The sequence below is a fragment of the Pezoporus occidentalis genome, unplaced genomic scaffold (assembly GCF_034315485.1).
Source record: "Pezoporus occidentalis ecotype Australia unplaced genomic scaffold, CSIRO_AGI_Poc_V1 ctg115, whole genome shotgun sequence".
In the NCBI taxonomy this organism is placed as follows: Eukaryota; Metazoa; Chordata; class Aves; order Psittaciformes; family Psittacidae; genus Pezoporus; species Pezoporus occidentalis.
The window spans coordinates 993,675-1,016,050 of NW_026912940.1; the positions used below are offsets into that span (position 1 = coordinate 993,675).

Sequence of the window (22,376 nt, forward strand, 5' to 3'; positions counted from 1 at the left end):
ACAAACTCACTTATTTATGGAAATAGTTGGAACACAGGAGATCAGAGACACAAATGGTGTTTCACACTGGAAGAGGCCTGCCCTGGTTTTCAAATGAAGCACACCATACTTAAAATGGGCTGTGAATGTGAAAATGTAAGGAAATGACAGTTTCTGACATATACATTAATAACTGTAGATCTTAAAAAATACCAGCAATATATAGCAATGACAGAGAAGGCCACAGCCAAGGAAGAGTGATGAGGTACTGCCCACAGGGTTCCACTGTCATCACATCAATTGGGAAGAAATTTGTTTGAAAACCAAAAGCAGGCACAGCTTCTGAGAAGAAGATGGTTCAGCTGTGCGAGCAGGCGGAGGAGGTTATCAGTGGCAGCAGGAAGAAGCTGAGGAGGGGTGGTTATTGTCCAAAATCAAAATTTAAAGAACAGTGTACCCATGAATAACTGTCATGAACAATCACAAAATGAGCTGAATCTTTTCTGTGCAGCCACAGAAAGGCACCAGAATGCTGACTAAAATTCAGTGAATAAAGCACCTCTAAAAGTAGTGACTGCCAAAAACACTGTAGGAAAACTAGATATAGGATACAAAACACTATTAATGCCTACAGAAAAAAAAACAAACAACCCATACACAGACTTAAAAAAGCCACATTTCACCACACATTTGATATGCAATCAAGTATTTCATTAAAAAACAAAACCAAAAACCACTCACACAAAATGACCCTCCAAAACCCCTAAAAATCATCCCACCTCCCACCACCGGACATAGCTCTGGATTAAGGGATACAGACTGCAGGAATGAAACATTTGGAGTAAATTCCACACAGCCAGTTTACATGCATTTGACTTAAATGTCAGCTGTATTACTAAGCCGTTAAATGCTACGATACTGACATCCCAGAGACATGAAAGCGAGATCACAGGTCTCTTTATATATTAAAAAGAATCAAAGTAATAGCCTAATTTTGCAAGCAATTTCCTACAAATCAAATGCACTGAAACAGAACTGCAAATCAGTTCACACACAAGTCGTCATTATGGCATGTTCTCCCTGCTAGGAGAAGCTGAAGTAGTAGATTACCTTCACAGCATTCTTAAAATTCATTATTACACATAGACTATTTGTGTAAGGTCATCATCATGGCTTGACTTCGCAAATGAAGATTTGGGAAGGGCTTTACCCACGCTTACTACAAGTGTGCTGATGACTAAAAAGGCCAATGTGGAATAGGCAAATCCAGTTGCAAAAAGTAGTGAAAGGCCTCCTTGGGTGGTATAGGTGGGGTGCTATTCTTTCTACGTTGTCTCTTCTCCTTGAGACTAGTTCTGCGTGTGTTCTCAAAGGAGACATATAGACAATTTGTGTAAGGTATGTACGTAATAAAACAAGTAAGCACAATAGCTAATGTTATATAACCAAAAAGACATCATAGACTACACTAGCTACATAGGATCAGGAGATTACTGATAAAGAAATTGCTATGGAAGTAAAATGTTTTAAGGGAAAAATAGCATGTAACAGGAAAGAAATCAAAGACTTTTTATGAAGACACAAAGAGCTAAGAAAAAGATGACTGAAGTGAAGATCATACAGAATTACAGAAAATAAAATGAGAAGTGGGAAATTACACAAAACATGCACAGTAAGCCATACACTGAGAGGCAAAATGATGTACTATGTTTGAGTAAACATTCAGAGATCTGCTAATGAGACACAAGGACATCCAGGAAGAAATATCTGAAGGTTCAAGAGCTGAGAACAGGAAAACGTGTGAGAAGCAGGCATAGATACACATACTTGGAAACTACCACGAGAGACGTTATGATTGAACCTATCAGAGCAGAGCTGAAGATGTTATAATGAAGAAAAGGCAACAGAAGGAAGAAAGCTAAAATTAATTATGCCAAAGCAAAAAGAAAAAGGAGGCCAAGGAAACTACAAGCAAAGCGGAAGATACCCAACAGAGGACAACACCAAAGGCAACAAGCACAGGGAAGAAACAGAAGTAGGCAACAGTAGTACGAGAGGAAGTGTACAGAGAGATCAAGAGATGTCCCAGTGATCTTCCTAAAGAGATGGGCACACAAACAAATGGCAATTGCCTCGCATATTTCATTAGGAGTGAACCTGTGAGAACCACATGTTCAAAACATTTTAAGCAACACAGTCAAACTGGAATTCCCAAAGAGCCACAAAAAAAAAAAACAAACAAAACAACATATAAAAAGCCTGATCAAACACCTTCAGTAAGGTAAAACTTGTAGTTCAGGGCAGGTAATCTGCAAGACTTTAATAATTTGCAATACTGAATTCTAAACCAAAGTGAAATAAACCCAGCAGTATTTACTACAGCCCAATTATTTTCATGGTAGCTTTCCCCTGGAAAAAAATAACTACACATTTTGGTCGAACTCAACATAATTTTTTCTTTACATTTGAGAATCTTTCCTCTGCCAAAATCTAAATTACTTTTTGGCTGACATTTGAAAAATATTAATTAATAAATTGTAACAGTTGGGCTACTACTCTGTTCTCAACTCAGACAGTACCCTGACACATGATTTTGAATAAACCAATTAGATTCAACTCATCTGTTTCCCTTCTCACCATTTTGTCTCTTCTGATGACTGGGATAAAAGAGGTTTTACAACAGAAGATTTTGTAAATAATAGTATCTACATTAAACAGCAAGCTAAAAATCTACTTTCCTTGTTACCAGGCATAAACATACCAGTAAAAACAAAGAATATATTTTCAAGACATCTACTGAGAAGTAGGAGACCTGGATCATCTAGTTATTTGTTAGTTGGACTTGCTATTACTTTAATCTTTGTATCTGTAAAAGCTTTGTTAACAGTAACACACATGAGTTACCTCTGTTTTTCTACGTTTGATATATGTGTCTATAAATGCTTGTGTGTGTGTATTATTTTGCAGATTTTGCTGGAAATATTTCAGACTTTAGTGATACAAAACATAATGGTCTCAAGATTTTCCCTCTTTCATAAATAGAAATTCAGCAAAGGAAAAAAATACTCTGTAATGTGAGTACATCAGTGCAGAGGCACAAATAGCCATTGTGGACTCAGAGAAAATGATTTTGGACAACAGTACCCTTCACACTTTGAAGTGTTAAACTCTACAAACTCCTAGACTATCTGATCCTGTTAGCATTTGCCTTTCTATTAGCAAAGATTCTCACTGAATTGCAGCAGCAAAACCAATACTGCCTTTTACCAGGTGAGTTGAAGACAACTGACCACACTGAGCAAAAAATGGAGTTGAATGAACTGGAAGCATCCTCTTCTGCTTGGATTTTCCTGAATTGCATAACCAAGTCAAACAGCATGTGAGCTCAGCCTTGAAACACCTGCACTACCAGGTACAAGTAAACCCTGTACAAGTGCAATTCACTTAACTCAATGCACTAATACAGCTTCCCTCTCCCATTCAACCATTTAAGTTATATAACCCTCCTGAAGAAGGAAAAATAGAGAAGAATTTCATCAGCTGAGATCAAATTCAGTTCAGTGTAAAATAACATGCATTCTAATGGGTTACCAGATACACATTAGAAGGCAGTGGCTTGCTCAACACCCATACTTAAAAGCAGCTCCATACCAAAATAAGAAAGGACCCAGCATTAGGGGAAGGGTATAAATTTTTAATGACCATCAAATATCAGTTTCAAAGTTCTAACAGAAGTCCTGCAATTATGTTTACAAAGAAGCAGCCCCTAAATTCCATTATAACAGTGATTCAAATAAAGCTGGGAGTAGGAGGGGAGGGTGTGTGTGAGGGGTGGTGTAGAGGAGGGAGAAGGTAGGTATTCAGAGTGGGAGTTAAGACCTGAACCTGCTGTACGAGTGCTTATTTCAGTTTTGTCTCAAAAGAGAATGAAACTAGATGACCCCAAATTTTTCTTCCATTCCTATGCTTGTTTCTTTGACTGGAGGTGCAGAAGCTCATTCTGGTTGATTTATTCAAGTGTAGGTGCCCCAAACGAATTCTGAACATCATGATCATAGATGCCTGTATCTGAATAATTGCCCAACCTGATGATATACTGTCACTTCTCCAGCCTTTGGCTTCACTTTTTCACCTTGTCACCCATGATTACCTCAGCCTCCCACTCTTTGCACCAAATTTGCTCTCAACCCTTTCTAAATTGCACTTCTAACCCATAGCCTTCCTGTCTCAGGTCCAGCACTGGCAGGACCTTGCTGCATCTCCGTCACTTTCCTACATTTTATTTTAGGCCTGATCTAGTGAGCCACCTTAAAACATGGGTACACATGCTTTCTCAAATAAAGATAGTCATTAACATATGCTATACTAAGCCAAGATCTGGGGCAGTTCTTCCCCTTGAAAGCTAAAGGGGAGGGTGGGATTTGGTGGTGATAAGTATCTTTCCAGGTATCCTGTTTGGCATCTTGTAAACATACAGGCCCCCAGAGAAAAAGAAGAAAAATAGGAGGGAAGAATGTTCCAGTTTCTTTTTCATTTACTGAATTAGAACATATTTGACACTGGTTTTAAAGCATAGCTGTAAGGAAACAGAGACTGTACTGGGTTTTGGTTTGGGGCTTTTTACTTCTAGAGACATGGCCAGAGCAATGGCTTCCTATATAGTCTTTCTACTCTTTTCAATATACATTCCTCTTCCATATTACAATACAGCCTTAAAAAGCTAATAATTAGCCCTTCCGTTTCCATCTTCCAAAAATTCTTAAAATCAGTTAAGGTAACTTTGGTCACAACAGGATATTGATTTTATCCACTCAATGAAAGGAAGAAACTTTATTAAGTCTTTACTTTCAATCTTTCCAAGTAAAATAAATCTCAATTGCAAAAGTTACTTAATACAGCATAATTATCTCAAGATGAAAAGCTGTCATACTGACAATCTATGAGATGACTCCTACCACTGTATGTAAAGAATACAAAATTTCTAAAGGTTGATCCACTTCTTCCTCAAAAAACAAAAAAAGGAAAAATTAAGTATACAAAATATGAGAAGAAAGTGATAAAAAAGGGTAAAGAAAGAAAGAAAGAAGATGAAGATAAAATAAACAATGCTGGAGGAGTTTTCCAGCCATGACAGGTGTGATTAGTACTACTTGGCTGTATATGTTTCTATGATTATTTGATACAAGGCCAAAGTCAGACCTGCCAGCATTTTCTAGGTGCTTAAAAGAGGAGAAGAAATAATTTCTATTAATAGCGAATAGATGCAAAATTTAAAATACGTATTCAAACCAAATACATTGCTTGCAAAATGAGGTAGTCAAACTGAATGTTAAGAAAGCTATTTTTTCAGAAATTTCAGCCCAGTAACTATACTTCAAGAATAATCTCTAATGTAAGATCGAGGCCCAGGATGAGTCCCTTACTGCTTGTACTTTTTCTGTTTGGGAGAATCTGGAATAAAAAATAAAATAAAATAAAAAGTGCCAATACACAGTTTATATTACCTAGAAAGCATTAGCTTGCTAGAACTAAGAATCGCAAAGCTCATGTATTACAGCACCACCTGGTGTGACTTGCCATGGATACAAAGTGTAAGTGGACAAAATCTACTAGGTCATCTAATTTACCTGTCAACCAGTGCAGAATTCATCACTGTAACATACCTTTGGTGCTTTTCATTTTCTCTTTCATTTTAAATTATTTTTTGGAAGAATTTTATAATTCATATCTTATCAGATTTCTGAACAATATTTGATGCAGAAGGGGCTCATAAAACTGAACTGATAGTTCAGTTTTAATTAACAAATACACTGTTGGTAAACCCCATGACTTCCCACATCATGATGACTGTCAAGCAAACAAGAAAACATGTCACTGTCTTCCCAGAAATTTAACTTTATTAAGTGATTCAAGCAGAAACAGAAAAATAGGAAATCTCAATGTGAAAATATAAGATGGGTTAGCAAACATCAAGATACAAAGCAGCATTACCCCTCAATTCCTACCAGACAAGGTCTTTCTATCAGGTGATGAAGGGGCATTCTGCTGAGATTACACAGAAGACTACACAGCACATTTAATTGCATTGTGCTTAGCTGTTTATATGCTTGGCTGCTTGGCAAATTATAACACAGAAATTAATTATTATTCTATCAATATTAGAATAGACTGCCTTAGCAAACCACGCCTGGAATACTGCAAAATATCTATCTGCATCACAGACACCCTATATGCATTGCTTTATGAAGTCTTCCATTTCCCCTCACTTTCCTCTGCTAAAAAAGTTATTATATGACACATATAAGGCAAAGAGCACAAAACACCTTATTTACCTCTTGGTGCTGTCATAAATGAAGAATAATTGCATAAAATCCAACAGAATGTGAACTGGTATAGACAGCAAAAAATCTGCCCTAAAAGCCTCTACTCTAGACTTTTGGCAGAGACAAGAAATGAGTCGGTGCGCTCAGCCACACCAATTTGCTTTAACATGTAGATATTAGAGCGCTTGTGTTTATTTTTTGTCCCAGGCTACTGGTAGAGAGATGCATCTCTGGCTAGGTACAGAGCAAGCTAGCAGCTGTCTAGTCATACAAAAGTACTGACATTTAGAATAGAACACAGAAATTTTGAATCTGCCAAATTCTGGTGTCTAAATAAATTTCTGTAAAGCTGATTTTTTGTGTGCACGGTAATCCACTGTTCTTCATTCTGCAAAGAGAAGAGCATTCTTGACAATAAAATGCAACACACTTTCCATGAAGAAACTGGCTTATCTCATTATAAAGGTGTACAAAAGAAAAGGTGAAACTAATACTGGAGGATGGACTCAACTGCTTTCTAAACCACTCAGTGGTAATACTATCTACATTCTTGCTATGTTACTGTCATGAGTTTGGATAAAGGCCAAGCAACTTGCAGGCAGGCCTTTCTTTAAAATCAAAAGCTTGCTAAGTTTCTAATTACCTCTCAAATTCTGCCAGTCACTTTTGGCAATATTTTAAAAGATTTTTTTGTAATTGCAATGCCATTACAGAAAGGCATCTGATAAGCTAAATCAATTCCGTAAGTTCTGAATCTGTACGCAAAGAGCTTGCGCACACGAATTTCCCATTATCCCGTAAGACAACCCCCCCAAAAACAGACGAAGTATTAACACTGTCACTCAAGCTGAAATAGCCTAAAGGAACAAGTAGATTTCCCTTATTAGACTTTAAATTTTGTTACGCAAAAGACACCACCTGCCAAGTTCTTCTGAAATAGAGAGGGGTATGTTTCAGTGGAAGAAAAAGCATGAATGTTCAGTCACAAATACATACTATACTCAAGTGTTAACTGAAAATTCATCTTGCTGTTTGCTCATCCCCTTCATTTCTCATTTTATGTGTATAAAAGTCATTGAAGTTTCCCTTGGGAACAGTCTACACTTATGTTTTTAGCTTTTTTTTTTTTTGAGGTTGAAAGTATGCATCACCAGAACATCCTCAACTGCCAGCAATTAAATTAGGTAAAACAGTATCAGGCAAATTTGAAAATCATTTTCAAATAAACTACTCCCTCTGCAAGAAAATTGAGCAAAATATCTGTAACTCCTTGTCAGTATCCCAAAAGACTAATTAGGTCTTTGCTTTTGATAAAGTAAGCTGACAAGAACCTTTCACCTCTTCCGTAAGATCCAATTTGCCTTGGAAATTTCTATTTCTCTTTTAGTGCGTCCCATGCGATTCATCCAAATACAAAGCAAAAAAGGAAAAAAAAAAACAAACCCAAACACAGAGAAAAGGGAAGATCAAGTGCTTTTGCACTTGTATTAATGAATAATGTGCATCATTATTCCAATCATAGTATAAATATTTTAAATCTAAACTTTCAGGCCTAACAGTTTATCAAATATACCTCCATAGTTACCATACATATGACTAACTCAAGGTTGCTTTTTTACCAAAAATAGTGCAAACTGACAGAAAATTGGCTTATGTGCCCACACCATGACCTCCATTCTACTTAGGTATCACCAGAACCTAAACATTAACCTAATAACACCAAATATGTGCAAAAATAGGTTTATTGAACCTCATGGCCCTTGGGAACTGCTGGAATGCCTTCCAGCTTGGCCACCACTACTTCTGATGTTAGAAGGGAGAAAGCAAACTAATAATTCTATTTTTAGAGTTACTTTCTTCATTTGTCCTGCTTCATGGAAATATTTAAACAAAAAGACTCAACTGGGGTTAGTCATATTTCAAAAAATCTGAACAGCTGCAGTCCCCCCGAATGAAGAGGCAGGGTGCCCATTTTCTCAGTTACTCTTAGTTTTAATTTCAGTGTATTTTTCCATTTCCTAAGAGCCAAGTAAAAAGGATGAAGATGAAACATCAAGCAGAGACCATCTTTTACACACTGGGCAAGAAATTTTTTACCATCCAATTTCTACATGCTATTATTCTTCCAAAAAGCAACTGGCGTGGTTTCTTTCAAAACTCCTTTATAGGGATTAAGTTTTTCACTGCTCTTCTAATATTAAAATCAGAAATGCAATATTGTTTGTCCTCTGAATATTTTGTATCAAGTTCTCAAACACAAGCAAAAATCAGTGAAGTGACATCCTGGCATAAATTTCTATCACAGCAAATCCTTCTTCCTCTTTTCCAATCAGTTTTCATAGATTCACACATTTTGAAGTTGGAAGGAACCTTTCGGATCGCGTATCTTAATCTTCTCTTCAACCTGCTACAGGGTAGGTTATGCCAAGAAACCCCACATAATCATTTGTTTATTAATCCACTGTGGATTTACAGACAATACATTACGTGGCTAAGTAATCTTTTCTGAAGTTGGATTATGCTCATTGTTAAAATATTCATTTGCTTTCTACTGTAAAATTATCATAGACTTGCTTGTGATTTCCATTTCCTGCTGGATAAAAGTGCCATTTTTTCAAAGACTGCAGGACAATTACACTCATTTATATCAGGTAAGAATCTCATATCCCAGAGCACAGTTTCACATCATTACTGCTTAAGACATAAGATATAAAATGGAAAGACTTTAAACAACTTATCTAAAAAATTGTTTCAAATTGCTGATAAGCACATGGGCATTGAGGCATTCAGTTCTGTAACAAGACAAAATACGATGAGCTATTTTGATCAGACACAGGCATTCTTGTGTCCCAGAGTCACAGGGGCAGACACCAGCTTATCTCCATAAACATCTGTAAAAAACAAGTTCCAGTCCTGATAGGAGCTCTTGGTGCTTAATGTAGTACATATCAGCTTAATGTAGTATATATATGGACACAAACAGTATTTTATTTTAGTGCTATAAAAACCTATTATACTAGAATATCTTAGTTGCAGTCCCATACTTAAACATTACTGTACAAACATAAAGCAATTACGAAACACAGCAAATTAATTCACTTTTATTTAGGCAAAATAACAGTTACCCAGGTCTTATATACATGAAGCAGGTAACTTACTTTACATTTTTCTTCACTGTTTCACAAGGGAAATCGTTAGGCTTATGTGCCCACACCAGTGCTATTAAAGCACAAAGCAATCACAAGTAAGACTGATGCTATTCCTTCGTATTCTACCCAGAGGTAAACACTTGCTGCAGCCTGTTTAGTGAAAGCAACATCCCACACCACATCTTTTCAGAACACCCTGAAAACCCTCCCTTAGCTGGACGACCGTCTCTGATTAGCAGTTCAGATATGGAGGCTAACCATAGTGGAACGGTTGGAGTGACTAAGGCTGGAAACAGACCATGGCTTGCAGCTTCCCTAGAAATGAAGGGCTGATGATAACCATATATATGATCCTTGTTAGGCTGCTGGTGAGGTGTTAAACCCTAGCTGTGTCGCTCAAGTGTCAGAATTCCAGAACAGATTATACTGCTGTGAATCCATATTGTGAAAAAAAGAAGAAGACAGCTGAATCCAAAGAATCCGTATGTATACTCAGAGTCATCTCAGGCTGGTGTGTGAAAATGGCACATTTTAACAGCTGGGGGGTTTAATTGAAAAAAAAAAAAAAGGTTAAGATCTACCAAATGGTACACTCAAATTATTTTAATAAAGAAAATGAAGCCATAGGCTACATTATAAATCATTAGCAAACTTCTCTGTATTGAGAAAAAGAACATTTCAAAAGTGAGGATTTCAATGTCAAGAGGAAGCAAATCTACACCTGAATTAGCATTTATTCATTATTGATATGCATATGAATCAAAAAGATGCACATACAACAGATGACTGTTGTGTTTACACATTTCAGCTGTTTTCCATATCTGAAAACAACAGTACTGAAGTTGCATGCATGACTGGTACCAAACTCAGGAAGAATGCATGCTGGGAATGAAAGGAAGGATAAATTCTAGAGATAACAGATTCAGCACACTCAGCACTAGTATCTCCATTGAGGGGGAAAGAGTGAAGAAAAGACTGGAAGAGTAGGGAAAAAGAACCACCACAGATTTGCTGAGGAACAAATCTTTCCAAACACCTTTGGTGGCATGTATACCTACACACACTTTTTATTCTTATATAATAAGAATGTTTAAAAGAAAATGTGTTTGGCCACAAGCCATAAGCTAGCTCCTAAGGTCTCACCAAAGCTGATAGCCTGTGTTTGGAACAGACAGTAGGACCAGCTTGGTTTTGGTGACAGTCAGAAGGCAGCTCAAAAAGAAATGTATGACAGTCACTGCCACAAAGATGGCAGTGAAAGAGCGTGGAGAAAAAAGAATACTAATGACAGACAGCTGAGGAATCCTAAAGGACAACAGCAGTGACAAATGACTTTTGAAAATTAAAAAGAAGAATTAACAGCTCTTCAAAATGAAAAAACACCACCATGCTATTTACATCTTGTGGGAAGGTCCTTTAAATGAGTGTACCGAAAAGAGCATAGGTGTAAAGGTCCTGCTCCTCATTCATCACGCACTAACATTCTTTCTGGTCTCTTCAGCTGAATGTACAGGAATTCTCATTTAATTAATTCCTGAGCGTTCAGTGAGAGCTAGGCACCACACTGAGTAGTACTTACGGGCTAGAGAGAGAAATACACACAGCTGAACAGTTACTAGAACGTCTAAACTAGATACTCATGGATTTAAACAAGAATTATGCTTTTAAGTAAGAGCTGAGCCTACAGTACTGATACTTACAGCACTGAAGACCAGGTTATTCTAGAGATTAAAAATTCTTCTAATTGGAAAGAGAACATACATCAAATAAAACAGCATTACACCTTATGACACTCCTGGCATTTTACTAATAATAAAAATCAAGCTCCCTCCTTGCACAAAATACTTACGTGCCTCAATTAGTACACAGAATCAAGTAAGGGAGAGCCACAGTGTGGCCAACAGCGCTCTAGCTAGTAATAAGGCAAAATAAATCTGATGTTCCTTAGCTACAAACTGAGTTTCATCTTAAAACCTCAACAGCACCACCACCTTTGTACTAAGCTTCAAGTCATGAAATAGAAGTCCATACTAAACTCTGTCTGGCTGTAGCCAAACACAGCTTGGATTCTAGGACAAAACAGACCAAATTTCATAGACAATCAACTCCAAGTTATTTTTAATAGGCATGAAAGAAACAAGTGCAGACAGACACCAGCTAATACAGAAGGCACTGTAACACTGGGACATGTGGAGAGCAGCAAGAAGACTTCTGTCTCAGCTTTAATTCTCTGGTTCTAGTGGCTTGGTACACTCGATGTCATGGAAAGTTTGATTTATGAAACTGAGGAGATTTTAAAAATTCTGTTAGATGGAGAAATCACTGACCACTGCACTGGAAGAGCCAACACTGCACACATAATGTGGCCAACAAGAGAAAGGAAAATAAGTGGTCCTCAGATGTAGTACAGTAATTTTAGTATTTTCTAAATACTAAAGGAGAGTCTCCAAAGTGTACTGTCATTCCCCAGAAGACAAACATGTTATACCCAGGGAACCATCCTACAGCAAAAACGAAGAGTTGCATTTGACTGACTTTGTTTCAAGCTACACAGGATTTTGAGCTGAATGGACAGGACAAACGAATAACCTAATGGTAGTTTTCAGTGACAGAAAGTTAAGTATAAACACCTACTTGTAACTTTCATGCTTGCATTTCTTTATTACACCATTTCAAAGCAGCACTTAAATTTGCAGGTCAGTAGCTTAAATAATACCTGGAAGCTTTTTTGAATTGGGCCCTAAGGCAGTCCCGATGAGAAGGCCTGTACCTAGAATCAAAGCGCAATTACATAGACTACTTCCCACACCAACCTAAGTCTTAAGCTCATTCTCAAAATAGCCGCAATGGCCTCAACTAAATCATACACCTGCCTGTTACACATCTACAGACTTTTTGCTTTTTAATATTCAGAGCTTCTTCATACTGTCATGAACTATTTCAAATGGAAAATTTTCATGCCTGGGTCATCAGAAAGAAATCATCTGCAAGATCACTAATTTTTTTTTTTTTAATCTGGCACAGAAAGTAATTAGTCATTATTATTTATGCCTCTATAAATTGCTGATTTCTGCAAGACAAGAACAACCTTCCAAAGCTCTTGATCCTACAGAAAAGTAAACACTGTTTGTAAACTCTATTCACTAAGAGGGAAAAAAAACAAACAAACAAACAAAAAAAAAAAACACAACAAAAAGAGAGAGAAGAAAATATCATAGTAACAAGGGACACAGAAACAGCTTTGGTCTATTACCTACCTGGTCATTTGACATACCTGCATTATTGTGTTTATTACAGCTGTTGAAAGAATGTTTCATCTTAAAAAACACATCCCAAGAAAGGGAGAGTTTATATTTGCATTGCCCAAGATTAAGGTCGAAATCAGAGGCTCATAACCATCATCCTGGCCTGCACATGTATCCTCAGATATGAAAATACAGTACTTATCAGATCAACACTCAGTACCTACTCTCCCTCTAGAAAGCTGAAGTCATCCTGATTTTCTTTTTTCAATGTCTCTAGATTCACAGCTCAGAGCAGAAGGCATCCCTCAGCCCCTAGTTTATCTGGAGAGGGAGGGAAGGTATTTTCTTGCTAGAGGAAGAATCACATACAGGTTCAGATATTTCTGGAAGTCCCAGAATCAGCAAAGCACTTTAGTAGGCACATTACAGCATTTTGGTACTGCACAATACAGGGCTGTGCAGGCTAGAGAAGCAGAATAGCCTTCTTAGGTGGTGCTACACAGAGGCCATAACTCCACAGGTAATTAAAAAAAAACAATTCTCAGGTGGTGGCAAAGCCGATGTAAGCAGCTATGTGTTGCATCTGCCCTGCCACACAATTTTTTCCTGCTTTTGTTCTCCCCAGAATCCAAACTGTGCACATACATCTATTCCAAAATGCCTTCAAATTAGGGCAGTTCTTTACCTAGAGCTTTACCTGAGCTGCTTTACAACACAACAAAGGTAACTGGAAATGGGACTAATGAGTCAGAAACAAGAGGTCAAAGGTTAGGTCTTTTTACATCAGTTTTATCATCATAACTAACATATTATAGAAGGAGCTTTAAGGTTCCAGATTCTTCCAGACAAATCTCACCAAGCTGCACATCACCAGAAGCAGCAGCCTAGAAGTACTACTTCTGCCTAAGGCCAGGTTCTGATGGATTGCTTGTACTGGCATATGGGAAGCTGTATACATCCCTTTATTCACCCATACAGACACAAAGGCTATCAAAAAAAGGAAGGTCTGCTACAGATCCCCATATCTTTCTTTATGAGGTTAGTTGGATTTTCTTATTTTATTGAGTCATTTATTGTGTGGGAGGCATTATTGTGCAATGCATGTATGACATCCATGCCTATGCATGCTTAAATAATTATGTATGAACATCTTGCACTCCATTTTCTTAGGCTATGAGCACTTCTTACACATAAATGACCAGAAAGCACAATATGAACAGAATCAAAATACTTGCTTTATAAGCTGAAAAATACTACGTTGGGAACAAAATTTCAGCTAGATGCTTTAACACTGTAAAACAGCACACCTAGTAATCTGTAGCAGGAACAAACAGCAGACATTATCTTGCTTACAGTACAGCAGGTATGCTGTTTCAAGAGATTTGGAAAAGCTTTTGATGGTTCACAACTGCAACACTTTTTAGGTCAGAATGTACTTCGCAATTTCTTCTGTTTCAGCTTGTGTTCACTGATGACTCAATTTTCTGACAAATATTTCTTTAATACTTTTCCTTAATAGAAAAGTCAATGAGAAAAAAAAAAATACGGATGGGCGATCCATATTAAGAGTAAGGTGCATACTCTTTCAACTGTTTTCTTTGCTTTCTGCTAGCTCCAAATCTTTGATTTATTTGCTGCCCATTTCACAGTATCACAGTATGCTACAGATTGGAAGGGACCTCAAAAGATCATCTAGTCCAATCCCCCTGCCGGAGCAGGAACACCTAGATAATGTTACACAGGAATGTGTCCAGGCGGGTTTTGAATGTCTCCAGGGAAGGAGACTCCACAACCTCCCTGGGCAGCCTGTTCCAGTGCTCTGTCACCCTCACTGAGAAGAAGTTTCTTCTCAAGTTTAAGTGGAACCTCTTGTGTTCCAGTTTGTACCCATTACCCCTTGACCCAGCTCCCTCAGTCTTTCCTCATAAGGAAGATGCTCCACTCCCTTAATCATCTTCGTTGCCCTGCGCTGGACTCTCTCCAGCAGGTCCCTGTCCTTCTTGAACTGAGGGGCCCAGAACAATCGTATCGCAGGTGTTTTGGGCAAGTGTAATTCCTATCTATTTTTAATAAACTAGGAATTTAAAACATATATTTAAAAGGGTTACATACCTACAAAAATAATGTCTTGGCAAAAAACTCTTTTAGTTTTGCCAAGTGGAATGCTTTGAAGACACTTCAAAAAAAAAAGTCATGGGAAAGTAGTACCTCCTGTATTTGAACCACCCATAAAGCACATGAAATGATTTCACATTGCTTAAAATGTAGCCTGCTAATCTTTAGGTACCAGCCCTAGGAGCAAGAATAGTGAAGTAATGGTATGCCAAAAGGGACCAGTAAAATAATCATCCCTCTTTCTTGAGTTTTATAGTCTGTCTCCGATCTGGATGCAGATGTTGAAAAACAGCTGGCACTGATAGCATCTAGGACGCATGCAAATAACTCCCTTTCTACCTATCTCATCCAGCTTGCTAGCTGGATTGAGAGTCTGTAGAGCAATGCACCCTTTCTCAATCACAGATTAATCTGTCAGTTCCAGAAAAGACAAGAAGTGGTAAACTGCATTATACAAAGTAGAAATTAATAAACAACTCTGACCTACATTTACCCTTAGGCCACTTTTCTGCCAGAAAGGTGGACCACATTCTCAGCCAGACTACTTGACATCCTTGTCATGAGAGCATACTCCTGGGAAATGTGGCATTGAATACACTTCGGCTGCAATGGAAACAAACTGACTCACTAATTCCCCAAGCAAGCTTCTCAGCTCCTAGGCTGCTACCCAAAACGCAAGCGCACTCCTTCAACCACAGTTTTCCCATTTTGGGCCAAACTCGGTGAAATTATATGCTCCAAGCACATCATTACACCACACCTGCAGGGGAAGCTCAGCTTTGCAAATAGCATTGGCACCTGGATACTGAACACAGACAATGTCCAAGGTGCACACCAGAACTCTGATGTAAATTTTGGTGTGCCTTTCTCATTGTGCTTTGCAGATCACAAGATCATGAAAAAAATTAGGCTGGAAGGGACCTTAGGGGGTCTTCAGTCCAACCCACTCCCCAAAGGAGGGTGCACTGTGAAATCAGACCAAATCACTTTGTAGTTCTACATTAGAAATCTCCAGGCCTGGACACTGTATAACCTCTCTGGGCAACCCAGTCCAATGACTGGCTTCCCTGAAAAAAATCTGCCTTGTATCATCTCTGAACTTTTCTAGTTTCAACTTGCGCATAGCCTTAGTCCTTAACGTGCTTAAATTTGCTCCTGAGCTCAGTTCTCTATGTGTAAAATGGACCTAATAATCATTCTCTGTCTCTAGGCAGAGAAGAGGTTGTAAGAATAAATCATAGAATGGTTTAGGTTGGAAAGGACCATTACTTATTATCACTCATTATTGTCAGCACTATAATGCAAAGGGCTCACATATGAGAACTTTGTAGACCACCTATGTAAAAAAGGTACTTTAACACATCATTTATTTCATTGAGCTCCTGGTTTGGAGAAATGTCATCTGAATCGTTCTGTATGATCTGTAGAGGGACTTGTGGGAGAGTGGGAGAAATAACTGGAAGAAGATCAATAGTTCATGCAAGAAGAAACCTCCAGCTTTGATTGTAAATTCAGAAGAAATGAAGGGGATGATATGACATTCACTCCTTAAGATTCAAAGCACTGCTCTATGTTAATCTTGAGCATAATCCAATGTATGCATGGACCAGGTAATAATGAGAAGATAGCTTTTGTTTGGTTTTATATAATCAATCTCTCTTTTCAACAGTATTGTTTCACCATTTGTGAAAAGGCACAATAAGTTCAAAAATAAGAAATTAAATTCTCTTAAAGGTCTCTGTTTAAGAAGACTCAAAACTTCTACTTTCAGCAGAGCCAGTCAACAATGTGCTTAAGCGCTCTCCTGGATTAGGGCCATAATTTGATAATGTATTGCTGAGATCAGGCTGGCTGTTGATTTAAAAATATTTCCTTGAAACATCCACAGATGCAGAATTATATAATTACACTATTTTACATCGTTTAATGAGGTTGCAAAAATGTATTAATAGTAATATGCCACTTGGAAGCTCATGCTGTTGGATTTATGGTTACTAAGGCAGCCTGCCTTAGTAGAGCAGGAGGACATAAAAAAACATTTTAGTGAAAAAAAAATAAAAATACAACCTTCTAAACATTATACTTAGGAGCAATTTTGTGTTAGTATCTAGAGTAAACAAAACCAGAGTAGGCTATGGTATACTATCCAGGTTTTATTATTACTCACTTGAGATTACCTTTATTACTCACTAGCATATTCAAATACTGGAAACACTAACAAAACGTTGACTTGACAAAATGCAACCGTGTATTCTGCTCCTACTTCAGCCACTCAGCACACATGCACACATCAAGGATAGCAGCCATATGATATGCATCACAGGATCTTTCAGTTGGGCATCTTAGTCCTCTGTTTTTTTAGATAATTATGCCAGAGTAACATGACTTGCTCTTGTAGTCTTGTCCCTCAGAGTTTAAAATTCAGAGTTCTTCCACAAAGAAATCTGTATTTAGCAAGTGCTCCAGAACATAGAGTTTACATACAAGTGTTCAGAATCATAAAATAATGCTGACCACAGAGTACCTGAAAATGACAGGTTGCTGTTTCAAAGGTAACAGGACATAATGGAAATGCTCTGCTACAGCAGAGGAACATGACTATGAGCACTTCTTGAGTGTGTCTACACAGATGCTGTATATTTCCTTTTATTTTTATGAGTTGGGCTGGTCAGCCTAATTTCTATTTCCTGTGCTACACTGCATCCATCTGACTGATATGAGGTGGACTTGCTTTTCACAAAGAGGGGAGAACTCACAACATGATACGAGTAAAAAGAAACAGACCAAAAGATCTCGCTTTCATGTTTTCAGCAAACATGAATACTTACTTACAGAAAAAATATAATCTCTGTTTTCCAATGAAATACACTCAATCAGAACATACATATTACTGAACAGATGGAACCATGTCAGTATTCATACACGGAACTGGGAAGGTATGGGTATTCCCCCAAAAAGGGGTAAGTACGTGAACACGAGGGGGAGCCGTAAGCGCAGAGGGAGAGGCACAAACGGCACCACATCAGTCTCTTGCGATGGCCCAAATTCTTCACGATCTCCATGAAATACACTCTTTCAGTTCAACTCCTCTAGTTAAAAAGAGATCCACACTACAATAAGTGTGCCCACTTTATTACTGTTTGTGTTCTTTGGATGGAATTAGCATTGCTAGGCATACCCCAAAATTATGAAAACTAATTACCACCTCAGCTATTCAACATACCGTAACATACTTTGCAAGAGAGATCAGTAAGCGGCGAGACATGTCCATCCACATTTTACTGACATTCCACAAAGGAGTTAGTAAGAATATACAGAGAGGATATAAAGACTGGGAATTGTTTAAATACTGGATTTAAAAAAAATATAGAATGAACAAGGCACACAATGCTGCTAATGACAGATTATGCGTATGTGCATGAGGAATAAAGAAATCAAAAAAAAGTGCTCAAAGGTACACTGTAGAAGATAACAGCCAGTACAATGACGTATGATGCAGTGCGTGAGGAACAGCCTTGGCTTCTGTAGACTTGTGCTTCTGAAGAAGTGAATCCTCCAGTGCAGGTTTCAGTCACAAGCTAAGAGCACTGAGCAGGCTGCCTCGGGAAGTAAGTGACAGCAGCAGTGGTGCTGGGCTTCCTGACTGAAGGAATACATGTGACAAATATGGCAGTGAACAGCATTTGAGGAGCAAATCAGCAATGCCTATGTGGTGGGAAAAGTAGATTTGAAGCACTCTGTATTAACATCTAGGGTGTAAATTGTGAGTCCCAGAAAAGCAAGGAAAGGACAGATGTCCTAAAATGCTCCTAGTGTCCAATATGAGAGCCAGACCCTGGGAAAGAGAATCAGCTGGCATTTTGAAATCACATCCTCTGTATGTAGACGGTGACAGTAAGCACAATATCCTGATTTTTACTTTCTAATAGAACTTCCTTCCTCTACTACATGTAATCAATAAGAAATAAACAATGGAAAGGTTCAGTTACACTACACACCTCTTGTTACTTGTACTGTGAGACAGAGCAGTAATGCCTGCAGCACCGCAAGTGAGACAACTAAATGTCCTTCAAAGTCACATGTACACAAGTTCTTCCAAAATCATATTTGTCACAGACAAGTCTCTTAATGAAAGCAATTCACAAAATCCCAAGACAAAGCAAAGCAAAATGAAAAGTCACAGTCCAAATGTAAAGAAATACAAAGCAAATACAAGCAAATTAAGAAAGAAATACCAGCAAATTAACAAAGAAGTTGGTAATCTTTCTACCATCTTAGCTGGGCCTTTACCAAAATATACTTAGACCTGTGACTCTGGAGATCAAACCTCTCTCGTGTAACACTGAATATGAAGGATGCTTGGCTTAGAACAGAAAAGTAAGATACACCAAATTTAGCTTGCAAGGTATTTGGGATGCCTGCCTACAATTAACGATAAACACTGTCTATATGACTAACAGTCTGAATTTTAAATGGCTAATGTCACATGGAATTTACTCTCATCATAAACAATCAACACGATATGCATTACAGGGAGAAAAACTTTTAATGTTAAGTGCTCACTACTGTTTAAAGAACCAAATATTCAACAGTTAAAAACAAAAAAAAAAACACCGAACACCCACTGACATCATGGTTTTTGAGTAGATGAGTATTATTTTACATTTGCAGATACAATAGCTACAGCAGAAGATTTGATACGTCATCTGACAGGTCTGTAATTTTGTCATTAAATATTTTCAGGAAGGAGTTATTTCAAACGTAATATTCAATTTGAGAAACAATCTAAGTGTATCTTAGGTATACATAACTGCCTAGCATTGAGTATGGTTATGACTGTTTTTGTAGTATTCTGCAGCTTCCATTACTGTAACATAGCATCTCAGTCTAATGCATGCAACTTCACTGTACTTCTGTGAGACAAAAGTGGTTTTAAGTCAAACTCCATAAATGAGGCCTGAAACATGGAGGATTTGATCAGAACCACCAAACATAGAACTAAAACAGTACTAATACAGCTCTTGAGGAAATACGTCTAAAGAAATGATCCAGATAGTCTGCACTAGTGGTTAGCTATCCCTGGAAGAAGCAGGAATTCATCACCTCCCTGTTTATCTGGCAAGTTCCCTAGGCAATTTTATCTGCTCAGAGCAACCTTCATCTGGGGAAAGAGGCAACTAGCTTTTACCAGAGCAACGCTGCTCTCCAGTAGCAGGGTAAACTAGCATAAAATCTGGCAAAGCCCCATGACAGCCGAGATCAATTAGGTATGCTCAAAGTACTTCTCACACATCTCAGTAAGAATGACTTCAGCACAAGCCACAGTCACTGCGGCCATTTTCATTAAAAGAAGTTAAACCTAAATTCTTCAATTTCTAGACTAGCACCCTCACATCTCTCTCATCACTCATGCAAGAGAGTACCTAAAAAGATACCAATTATAACTATCTCAATTACAGACCTGAAGTTGATTCATATAGCATAACAGTTCTGCATTTTTGCACATTTACTAATAGGTCAGTCCAAAATTGATGATGCAATGTTCTTAGCAAGGCAAAACATCTCCACAGTTCCCAGCCTGCTCCACAAGAACTGCTAACTTCTGAACATGAGTTTTCTCCTACAGTCAGCAACTTTGGCTCTCTGCTGCTTCACTTGCTCCTTACCTCAACAGCTCCTTGTGTTCAGTATGAAAGACTGCAGTGAGGGCAACTTACCCAATCGTACCTGAGCTATTTGTCAAAAACTCATTTTGTGTTCAGAAGCTTTCACCAACTTCACTGGAAGCGCTGCAGGTATGATTGGAGTTTAGAGACCTACAACATTCCAGAGAGATAAATCCACTTCTAAAACATGGCAAAAAGTTTTCTTTGACTTTTCCCCTGCTGTTGAAGTGCCAAGATGTCCAGGTACCTAAGGATGCACTTAGTGAGATTCCCAAAGACATCTAATTCCAACTGAGATCCAGAGAACTGAGAAACTACTACAAAGATTTCACAAAAAAAAATATGTCTATATCTACGTGTTGAGACCCTGAAAACCCCACCCTACACTTCATTTCCCTCTCCTGACTCCAATGAGACTGGAACCAATTAATTTTTAGTAATACATCCAGTTATTTCACTGTCAGAGAAACAATTTCTATGGTGAGGAGTACAAGTCATATTGCATCAATATTTTGCCTTATTAAACTGCCAATATCAGTTCCATAGATTTGGAGGTGCACACATAGGCAAAGAAATTAATTTTTAAGGAGGACACAACACGTGCTAACATTACCTGGCGCTCTGCCACAGGTTAAGGATAACAGCCTCAAGCGTGGCAATTTACAGTTTCTGATTTACCACTCAAAGTTACCTACCTTGATTCAAGGTACTTTTATGGAAAAGATAGCACAAGAAGATTGCCTGGAAGTAATTCATTTTCATCATCTCCCTCTCCAAGAAGGAAACACTCAAGCAATGGCTACTTTGCCTTCCATGAGGCAGATTAGTTTCACTGTGATCTTTTTCAGATGTATAACCCATGAATTTTAAATTGGTTGTGAAAGTCCACAGAAACACATTTTAGCATCTTCCATCTGTACTGATTTAAACACTCCTCTTGAACAGCAACAATAATAGATTTGAAATGTCCTTTCCCTTGGCTCCCCTCCTTCTTCCTGCTTATCTATAAGCTTTCTAATCATTTTGATGACACAGGGATATTTCAGTACTTTAACGACAAAATTGAGCACATCAGTATTTTCAGTATGTAATCAGTGAAGGAAATACAAACACCTGACAGCAACTCTGTGATTCTGTATAATTTAATATCACAAGTTTCACTGTTTAAAATCATGAATAAGCTTCACAGACTGTGACGTAGTCTTGATGTGAAAGGAAAATAGTTCCACAATGAATTAAGGGAAAACTTTAAATTCTTTCTCTTTTATAAGATGCATTAGTAACACAAATTAAAAATAATGTCTCTGAAAATACCAAAATAAAGGATATTTCTCTCAGTGGAATTAAGATTTTAATACTTTGCTTTGATCTGCATTACACAGTATTCTTTAAATCCAAGAGCACAAAATTCCAGACTTCTGTAAATAACCTGCAGCCTGCTAGCACAAATCTGTCAACTAACAAATCCCTCTTCATCTCTCCAAAGGCTGCATTTTTAAAGGTCATTAGATGGTCAGCTCACACACTAGCTTTACAGATCATGTAAATATAACAAAGACATATAAAAACTCCATTACCCACTTTAAGCAGCAGTGCTTCTTAAGCTTGTTATCATCCCTGGTGTAAATCAGAGAACTTCCATACAGGTAACATCTGCAGGTAATAATAGCAAGATCTTAGCTCCTACTAGATGAAGCAGTCCAATGATGCATTTGCTATGTATTGAGGAGTCCTACTTATGTAAACTGTGGCTCTGAAGGGCCAGTGGGGCCACAATACTAAAATATTCCTTTGAAGAAAGGGTGAAAAAAAAAGCAACCCACAAAAAAAACACGCATATGCAAAAACCCAACCAACCAACAACAAAAACAGATTTGTTTTTTTCTGCACAAGTCTAAA

At 37.8% G+C, this 22,376-nt stretch overlaps 1 protein-coding gene across 3 annotated transcripts in view; it reads right to left on the reverse strand.

Annotated features, from left to right (window-relative positions):
- Positions 1–22,376, reverse strand: part of SLC24A4 (solute carrier family 24 member 4) — a 93,513-nt gene that overhangs the window by 53,289 nt on the left and 17,848 nt on the right. The window lies entirely within an intron of this gene.